The 9,705-nt window shown below is 36.9% G+C and overlaps 1 pseudogene; it reads left to right on the plus strand.

Moving 5' to 3' along the window:
- Positions 1-4,866: 4,866 nt before the first annotated feature.
- Positions 4,867-6,535, plus strand: LOC145137370 (UDP-glycosyltransferase 92A1 pseudogene; annotated as a pseudogene).
- The last annotated feature ends 3,170 nt before the right edge of the window (positions 6,536-9,705 follow it).

A 9,705-nucleotide genomic window follows, 5' to 3' on the forward strand; every position in this document is an offset into this window, starting at 1 on the left:
CGAAACCTAGTATTATTACCACTAGAGTTTAGTCTATTATTCGCCGAGACTAATTAATAGTCTAGCTATTATTACTATTATATAAGCGTTAAACAATACTTATATAACCGATAATAATAGCCCAAGTACTTATTTTAAGTTCCTAATAACGTTACTATAATTAATAAAAGCTATATTAAAAATAGCGTAGGCGTAGCTCACTTACAGCGTGTTTTATAGAAAACTGGGCTTTGCTTGGAGCAGCGTTCCCGAGCCGAAAAGCTCTTCTTCTCGGAGCCTTCGAGCACTCCGGGGCTTCCGCCTCGTGCTAGGGAGGTTCCCTAGGCTTTTTGGGGGGTTTCGGGCTAGAGAGAGGTTCTAGAGAGAGAGTAAAGAGAAGAAATAATGGGAAATGTGTGAAGAAAATGAGGGTGGGAGAGGTTCAATTTATAGGGTGAAAAATGGTTGAACTTGGTGCCACATGTCACCATCTAGTGGCTAGACTTGGGGAGAAAGCAATGGCCAAGATTGTGCCACATCACCCATTTTCGCACAACACACTTCTGACTTCTAAAATCCGTAACTTTCATATACGACCTCCGTTTTTGACGTTCTTTATATCCACGCGTAGGATCTACAACTTTAATTTTGACTCCGTCGGCTAATTCTCGACCGATCTTAAATTTAACAGTACGAGGAGATTATACTGTTAAATGTCCACGTAAAATTCATAACTTCTACATATGGACTCTGTTTTCGTCTGTCTTTTTACCGTTGAGTTTCTATTAATGAGATCTTCAATTCTCATTTAGGTCGCGTAGGCCAAAAACCGCTCGATCTAAAATTCGAGTTTCGGGCTATGCACTGCTAAACCAAATATTAGAAAATTCATAACTTCCTCATACGAAGTCAGATTTGGGCGTTCTTTTTTTGTATGTTCTCGGTTTAACGTATACTACAACTTTTGTTTAGATTTCTAAGGCTAAAAAGTCCTCCATCGTAAATTCACAATTTACGTCTCCCGGTGTTGTGCCGGTTTTGCCATAAAACTTCGACGGACCATAACTTCTTCGTTATAACTCGGATTTCAACGTTCTTTATATGTACGGAACCCTTGAGACGTATTCTACAACTTGGTTAAGATTATTTATTCTAAATAATCTTTTGTCAAAAAGTCGTTTTCGACCCCTATTATCTCTATATTGACTAGCCTAGCCCGGATCTACGGGCGTTACATTACCCCTACCCCACCCACATCATTTATTTTTCCTTTATTTCTCATTTTAAAAACTACAACCTTCTCACAATCTCCAACCACCCTCATTGCCTTCGACCACCCCTACAGCGCTCGGAGACCTCTACCTCACGTATTTCTTATCTTCATGCCACTAAATCCTTTCAATAGGGTTTTTTCTTTCTCTCAAGAAATACGGATCAGTGAGAGTTCTTTCAATCATCGGTTGCAATTAAATGGTGTACATTTATACATGGAGAAACAAGAACATGATAAAAGATCTTGATCTTGAAACACTAACATTAACAAATCGATGGAATTATTTCAATTATCGGTCCCATCTCCACACCATACAAAAAATCCCAAACCAACCAAAATTGCTCTTTTCAAAGTTTGGTATCTGAAACAAATCAAAACAAAATGATAACCTTAATCTAAAAACATAGATAGGAATCGTTTGAAACCAAAATCAAAACCTAATAACAATACCTAAATTGAAAGTAGTGGTGAGTGGTAGGTTGCCGGTTTAAGTCAATCAGCAGTACGAGGCTCACCAAAATGAGGCTTATCGGAAGGAGGATGAGTCAGTGTGTGGTTGGTGCTCGGCGCACAATTACAAGAGGGAAGTTGAGCTTGTAGCGTTGGAGTGAGTGTCGTTCACCTGTGTTCTTAAATGTGGAACCGTCGACGGTGATTCTTGTAGTAAACAACGATGAAGAAGGAGTGAAAGGAAATATTGTGAGGAGGGGCGATGTCAATGGTGGATGACAGCGCAATCTCGCCGAAAAGTCGAAGAGGAGAAAGACAAGAGAATAGAGAGACGATGGTTGCATGGGAAAGAAAAAGGGGGGGGAGGGTGGGGAGATAAAGGTGGGTCCCATGACATTTCAATTATGTAAAAGGTATAAATAAAGAGAAAATAAAAATGATATTAGTAAGGGTAAAAATGTCTTTATATATGGATAAGGGATGGGAAGTGTAATTTCTTTAAACCACAAAGATGTATTTTGTCTATTTTTCAAAAGTTGGACCAAAAGTACAAATCTGATCAAACCATAGGGACCAAAACTATAATTTACTCTAATTTATATAACATTGTCATCGTACTCAACTTAAACATCAACTTTATGAAAGTGATGTGCTCCCTTTTACTATATCCAGTTAGTTGATTACTGGTCAGCATTCTTCACATACTTTGCTCCATTTTTATACCCATTCTTAAAAATAAAAAAATAAAAAAATAAAAAAAATCACACTTTTGAACTCAAAAATATATGTTAAAAATTACAATATGTTAGTGTGTTTGTTGGAACAAACACTCCTTCATAGTTAAAATCAAGGGAAAATGACTTATATGGGTAACTATGTTTCAAAATCGTTCAAAAAATATCATTCAAGTTTGGTGTGTCCAAAAAACATCATTCAAGTAAAGCATTTGTACAAAAAAACACCAACGAAGTATATTCTTTGTTCAAATTTGACCTTGTGGTAACCGACAATTATCGGTAAAAAATAAGTAAAAGAAAAAAAAAACAAGAGGAAATGACTCAAAGGGGTAACTATGTTTCAAAATCGTTCAAAAAACACTATCCAAGTTTGGTATGTTCAAAAATATCATCCAAGTAAACTTTTTGTACAAACAACACCAACAAACTATATGTTTTGTTCAAATATTACCCACCGGTAACTGGCTCTTACAGGTTAAATGATGACTTGGCTTAACTATTATGACATGACATAATAATTATTGACAAAACAATAAATGATATATTCCTCATTTAAAAATCGATTTAGGGTTTCTTCATGAACGAATGACTTCTTCTTCTCCTATGATTGCTCTTCTTCTTCTAAAGTGATGATCTCGAATTCAAGTCCAAAACTCTAATTCTTGACTTATGGCAAAAAGGGCTCCTTTACCCCTGCCTTAATGGGCCTCCCTCCCCCTAAGGCACAAATCCATAAAAATCCCAAAAAGGCATCCAAGCCTAACTACAAGGCCTCTAAGGCCCAATATGGCCCAAGAACCCCCAACATGACCTTAAGCCCAAAAAATGACCTGCTACAATCAGGTGGGCCCGAGGCCTAACTTAAATACGTCCATGCATACGCCCAACATATGTTGAAGCCTCTACGATCCGGATTTCAAGCCAGTACGCCCGACGTACTCCTAGCGTACGCCTAGAGTACTCGGCTAGGGTCAAGAACCGCCAATCTTCCGAAGGCCATAACTTCTTCATTCTAAGTCCGATTTCGTTATGGCCATCGGAAGAAGTTATGGCGTTCGCCCAGCGTACTCGGCTAGGGTGAATAAGTTATGGCCTTTAGAAGATTGACGGTTCTTGACCCTAGCCGAGTACGTTGGGCGTATGCTAGGAGTACGTCGGGCGTACTGGCTTGAAATCCGGATCGCAGAGGCTTCAGCATATGTTGGGCGTATGCATAGACTTGTTTAAGTTAGGCTCTGGCCCATCTGGTTGTAGCAGGTCATTTTTTGGGCTTAAGGCCATGTTGGGGGTTCTTGGGCCATATTGGGCCTTAGAGGCCTTGTAGTTGGGTTTGGATGCCTTTTTGGGCTTTTTATGGATTTGGGCCTTAGGGGGAGGAGGCCCATTGAGGTAGGGGTAAAGGAGCCCTTTTTGCCATAAGTCAAGAATTAGGATTGTGGACTTGAATTCGAGATCATCACTTTAGAAGAAAAATAGCAATCATAGGAGAAGAAGAAGTCATTCGTTCATGAAGAAACCCTAAATCGATTTTTAAAGGAGGAATATATCATTTATTGTTTTGTCAATAATTATTGTGTCATGTCATAATAGTCAAGCCAAATCATCATTTAACCTGTAAGAGTCAGTTACCGGTGGATAATATTTGAACAAAACATATAGTTTGTTGGTGTTTTTTGTACAAAAAGTTTACTTGGATGGTGTTTTTTGAACATACCAAACTTTGATGGTGTTTTTTGAACGATTTTGAAACATAGTTACCACTTTCAGTCATTTCCTCTTGTTTTTTTTTTCTTTACTTATTTTTTACCGGTAATTGTCAGTTACCACAAGGTCAAATTTGAACAAAGAATGTACTTTGTTGGTGTTTTTTGTACAAATACTTTACTTGGATGGTGTTTTTTGGACACACCAAACTTGAATGATATTTATTGAACGATTTTAAAACATAGTTACTCATATAAGTCATTTTCCCTAAAATCAATTATTAAGAACCCATCAAACAAGATATGTGATGATATTTTGTAAAAGGAACAAAAGTTCCAACTTAACTTTAAGAACACACCAAAGCAAGAAACACACACAAGACCATAAGGTTACTCGGAGTGGTCAACGCTCACTCCCGTTATTATGCCTAATAACACCTAATAACGCCAATGAACACCGCCCCTCTCCTATGTTATCCCATGTTATTGCATGTTAAAGGCATCCCGTTACTTCCCGTTACCACCATAACATTTGGTAACAACGTTTCCTTTATTTTTCTCCTAATAACATCCACACCCACATCTCTAAATGTTAATTACAAAGCAAAACAAAACAAGAAACAACCCATAAACAAAAAGAAAACGACAAAAAAAAATGTATTCATTCTCAAATTGAACGTTGTTTCTTTGGTGTTAGAGATAGACACATAGTCATGGTGCCATTAATGGCCTAAGGTCATTGGAAACTCCACTACATAAACACATGCGATATTTATTATTCTAAAACAAAAAACTTGGTGCATTTTTTCAGCCATGGAAGCTCAAGTGCATAAACACATAGTAATGGTGCCATTCATGGCGCAAGGTCATCTGATACCCTTCTTGGAATTAGCCCACCGAATCCTCCACCACAACCCCATCTTCACCATCACCATCGTCAACAGCCCTCTCAACATCAACTACCTCCGCTCAGCCATCGCCAACGGCCCTTCTCCGCCCCACCAAATCCACCTTAAATCTCTCCCTTTCAACAGCTCCGACCACGGCCTCCCTCCCAACTCTGAAAACACCGATGGCCTACCCATCACCCAAATCATCAAACTGTTCCACGCTTCCACAGCCCTTGAAACCCCGCTACGTGGGCTCATCTCCGATGTCATTTCCGACGAAGGAAGTCCGCCGGTATGTATAATTTCGGACGTGTTCATGGGTTGGGCTAATGAGGTAGCAAACTCTTTTGGTACTGTTAATTACTCATTCACCACCGGCGGCGCGTACGGCTCAGCCGCATACAGTTCCATCTGGATGAATCTTCCTCACCGGAACCTCACAGATGGCGGAACCCACGACGAATTTCCGGTGCCCGGGTTCCCGGAATCTTGCCGGTTTTCAATCACGCAGCTACATAGTTATCTTATTGCTGCTGATGGTAAAGATGAATGGTCTACATTCTTCCAACCTCAAATCTCTCTTTCGCTCAAATCGAAAGGCTGGTTGTGTAATACAGTTGAAGAGATAGAGATCATGGGATGTGAGACCTTGCGAAATTACATAAAACTCCCTGTTTGGTGTATTGGCCCACTCCTTCCACAAAAGATGTTGAAAAACAATCCGGGTTCGGGTATTGTCGGTCGAAGATCCGGAAAACAACCTGTTATCCGACCCGAAGAATGCATTGAATGGTTAGATTCTCACCCTCAAGATTCGGTGCTTTACATTTCATTTGGATCTCAAAACACAATAAGTGAGACCCAAATGATGGAATTAGCAAAAGGGCTTGAAGAGAGCAAGAAGCCTTTTATTTGGGTGATTAGGCCACCAATCGGGTTTGATCTCAAAGGCGAGTTTAAACCCGAATGGTTGCCTTTGGGTTTTGAGGATAGAATTGGGAAACAAGGATTGATGGTGCATGGTTGGGCACCACAGTTAGAGATACTTTGCCACCCATCAACCGGAGCTTTCTTGAGCCATTGTGGGTGGAATTCGGTGATGGAGAGTCTCAGCCAAGGGGTTCCGATGATTGGGTGGCCGTTGGCGGCAGAACAAGGGTATAATGCCAAGATGTTGGTGGAGGAGATGGGTGTTTGTGTGGTGTTGACAAGAGGGGTGCATGGGAAAATTGTGAAAGAGAAGGTGAAGAATGTTATAGAGGTGGTGTTGGATAAAAGTGAGGAGGGAAAAGGGAATGATATGAGAAGAAAAGCAAGTGAAGTTGGGAGATTGATAAGAGCAAGTGTTGATGGTTCTTCTTACAAAGCAATGGATGATTTTTTGTGGACGATTCTTTATAGTTAAATTCTTGATGTATGTAAGTGACAATGCTAAACGAAAGAAATAAGAAGGGACTATTTATCTATTTGTTTATAATAATGTTTTGTATCTATTTATTTCTATCATTGCATTATATTTTTATTTTTTATTAAAAGTGGTATTTTGAAATTATGGTTTTTGACTTTGCAATCATGACGTTTAACATATTAAGTATCCATATAATTAAAAAGTATAAATTACCTAACTGGTAACGTATTTTGCTATGTTTTGGCCAGAATCGACAATGGTTTTAATATATAATTGTTTAATAGGTTGATATAATATGTTTGAATAAGCTGTCATTTCAATTTGGGTTTTAACCCAAATGGTGGTTTTGAGCAGTGGTTTTGACCATTTCATTAGGTGTCAATGGCAACATCTCATTAAAATCCCCCATCGACAATGTTTCTCCAATTAAATGGATTAAGTTTGAAATAATATATCAACTTTACTGTTTGGTTTGATCACATCTAGGTAATTTTTTTTTTACACATCTAGGTAACAAACTTGTTGGAAGTGTTCACATATGACCATTATGACCTGCTGTAGCAGGATACATCCTAGATGTGAACATTTTTAACAAGTTCGTTATCTAGATGTTTAAAAAAAAATAGTTACCCAAATATTAACAAAACGAAAAGTAAGAGTAAATTACACGAATGGTCTCTGTGGTTTGAGGAATTTGTGTTTTTGATCCCTATCTTATTTTTTTAACTCGGATGGTCCCTACTGTTTATTTTTGTTGCGCGTTTGGTCCCTGTCTTACCTAAAAAGACTATTGTGACCTTATTAATTTATTTTTTAATTAATTTTCTTATTTATGTATTTATTTTTTATATATTTAAAAAAATTAATAGACCCCACATATATGTATCTCCTCACCGTAAACCTGAAACCACATTTGAGAAATTTAATTTGGGTCTCGTCAGTCACCATCTCATCTCTCATCTTCCTCAACTTCTATTTCTTTTCCATCTTTAATGACATCGACGTCTTCACCGGCCTTCTTTTTTTGGTCCTTCAACTCTAGCGAACCAACAGCATAACCCACTGTCTCTTCATCTTTAGTGGGTTGTGGTGTTGATTCGACGGAGTTGAACGACCGAAAAAAAAGGGATGGTGAAGACGTCGATATCACTAAAGATGAAAAATAAATAGAAGTTGAGGAGGATGAGAGATGGGATGGTGAGAAGATACAGATATGTGGTATTTATTAATTTTTTTAAATATATAAAGAATAAATACATAAATAAGAAAACTAATTAAAAAATAAACTAATAAGGGCACAAATAGTCTTTTTAGGCAAGACAGAGACCAAACACGCAAAAAAATTAAACAGTAGGGACCATCCGAATTAAAAAAATAAGTTAGGGACCAAAAACACAAATTCCCTCAAACCACAGGGACCATTCCTGTAATTTACTCTTACTTTTCGTTTTGTTCATATTTGGGTAACTATTTTTTTTGTACACGTCTAGGTAACGGACTTGTTAAAAGTGTTCACATTTAGGATGTAACCTGCTATAGCAGGTCATAATTGTCATATGTGAACACCTTCAACAAGTTTGTTACCAAGATGTGTACAAAAAAAAGGTAGTTACCCAGATGTAAACAAACCGAAAAGTTAATTACCTTAATAAGTAATATTCCCTAAAGAATATGATGATGTTTTTGAATATAGATGTTACATAAACATTTGTTATTATTGTCAATATTTGCTTATAAGTGGAGTACGGTGATGTTCTAACCTATGAATATTACTCCTTCCGTCCCAAAATTATTGTCTACAGACAAAAAACACAGATTAAGAAATCATTAATTACCACTAACTTTATATTATAAAATGACAATTTTGTCCTTACTTTGCATTTAATGTTCCATTAAATGCTTAGTTGTTTAAGTAATAATAAGGGGATATTTTGGTAAAAATGTTATTTATTTTTAAAAGTGAACTATTATTTTGGGACAAACCAAAAAGGAAAGATGAACTATAATTTTGGGACGGAGGGAGTAATATTAGCATTTAATAAAAACCATTAATATTAATTAAAATAAAACATAAATTTTATTATAAAAAATTAAAAGTTACGTTTTAGAAAAACGAAAAGAATAACAAGAAAATTACATGTATGTTTGCCGTTTAATTTTTTAATATTTGTCTTATTTGAAATACCGCTTAATTCTATTTCGTTGTATAATTTATTATATATTATATATAATATTCAGCTTTTATTATTTTGAAATTTTTTAAAAACAAGTTAAAAATAACATAGAAGTTATATACGAATGTACATTAAAAATAAAAAGAAGGAAGTCAAGTCAGGATTGAGAAATATTGTTTATAATCTTCGGTTTTTAAATCAGAAAGGAAGAAAAAAAAACTTTTAATATATGTTAAAAGAGAAGAAAGAACCCTTAGGCCGTCCGGTATACAACCCACGAACACGTCCGTGGTTGAGGTGGCAACGGACCACGGCGGTGTAAACCATCCCGACGGGTCGTGGTTCGTCCGTTTCGTGGTAATTCCTAGTGGCCATCACGATTCTAAACGCCCAATGAAATCGATTGTGAGTAACGGCTCATTCAAACGTTCATATTTTTTCTTTCTTTCTTTCTTTCTTTTTTAATTTTCACCTTCCAAACACTATTAAACATCTTCTATAGATACCACAATTTTTCTTTCATTTTACTCACACAATTCCTCTTTCATTTTATTCACAATCAAACATTTGTTTTGCTTGATAATTCAAAACCAATGGCTCCTAAAAAGATGAATTGGTCAGAAACAGGTCCGACCTGATACCTGGGCGGGATGGGCTATGGCCCAGGGCAGCAACTAAGAGTGGGCATAAATTTAACCCATTAATTAATACTATATATCATTTAGGCCCATAATTTTCTTCATGTCGACTGGAGGAGTCTAGATGCAATGAGTATGAGTCGCAAAATCAAATTAGTTGAAGCGGCCTTGAGAGTGTAATCGACGCCTAGAAAACAAATATTATGGAATCGAGGAGTCGACTGCCATCTTTAATCCAAATCGGTAATCCCTAATTCCTATAATAAGTTTCTGATTTCTTTTTTACAATCTAAGCTAGAAAAAAGATTGATGTAGAAGTCGACTGTTCCTTTCCAAGTCGACTGTCATCATCTCTCCTCTCGTAGTCGTATTCTTCTTTTGAAATTGGTATCAGCTCTACAACGGGTGTTGTCGTACTTATCTTGTCGACTGTTAATAAGCGATTTGTTTGTG

This window comes from Lactuca virosa, chromosome 9 (genome assembly GCF_052849685.1).
Source record: "Lactuca virosa cultivar CGN04683 chromosome 9, Lactuca_virosa_CGN04683_v6, whole genome shotgun sequence".
NCBI classification, from domain to species: Eukaryota; Viridiplantae; Streptophyta; class Magnoliopsida; order Asterales; family Asteraceae; genus Lactuca; species Lactuca virosa.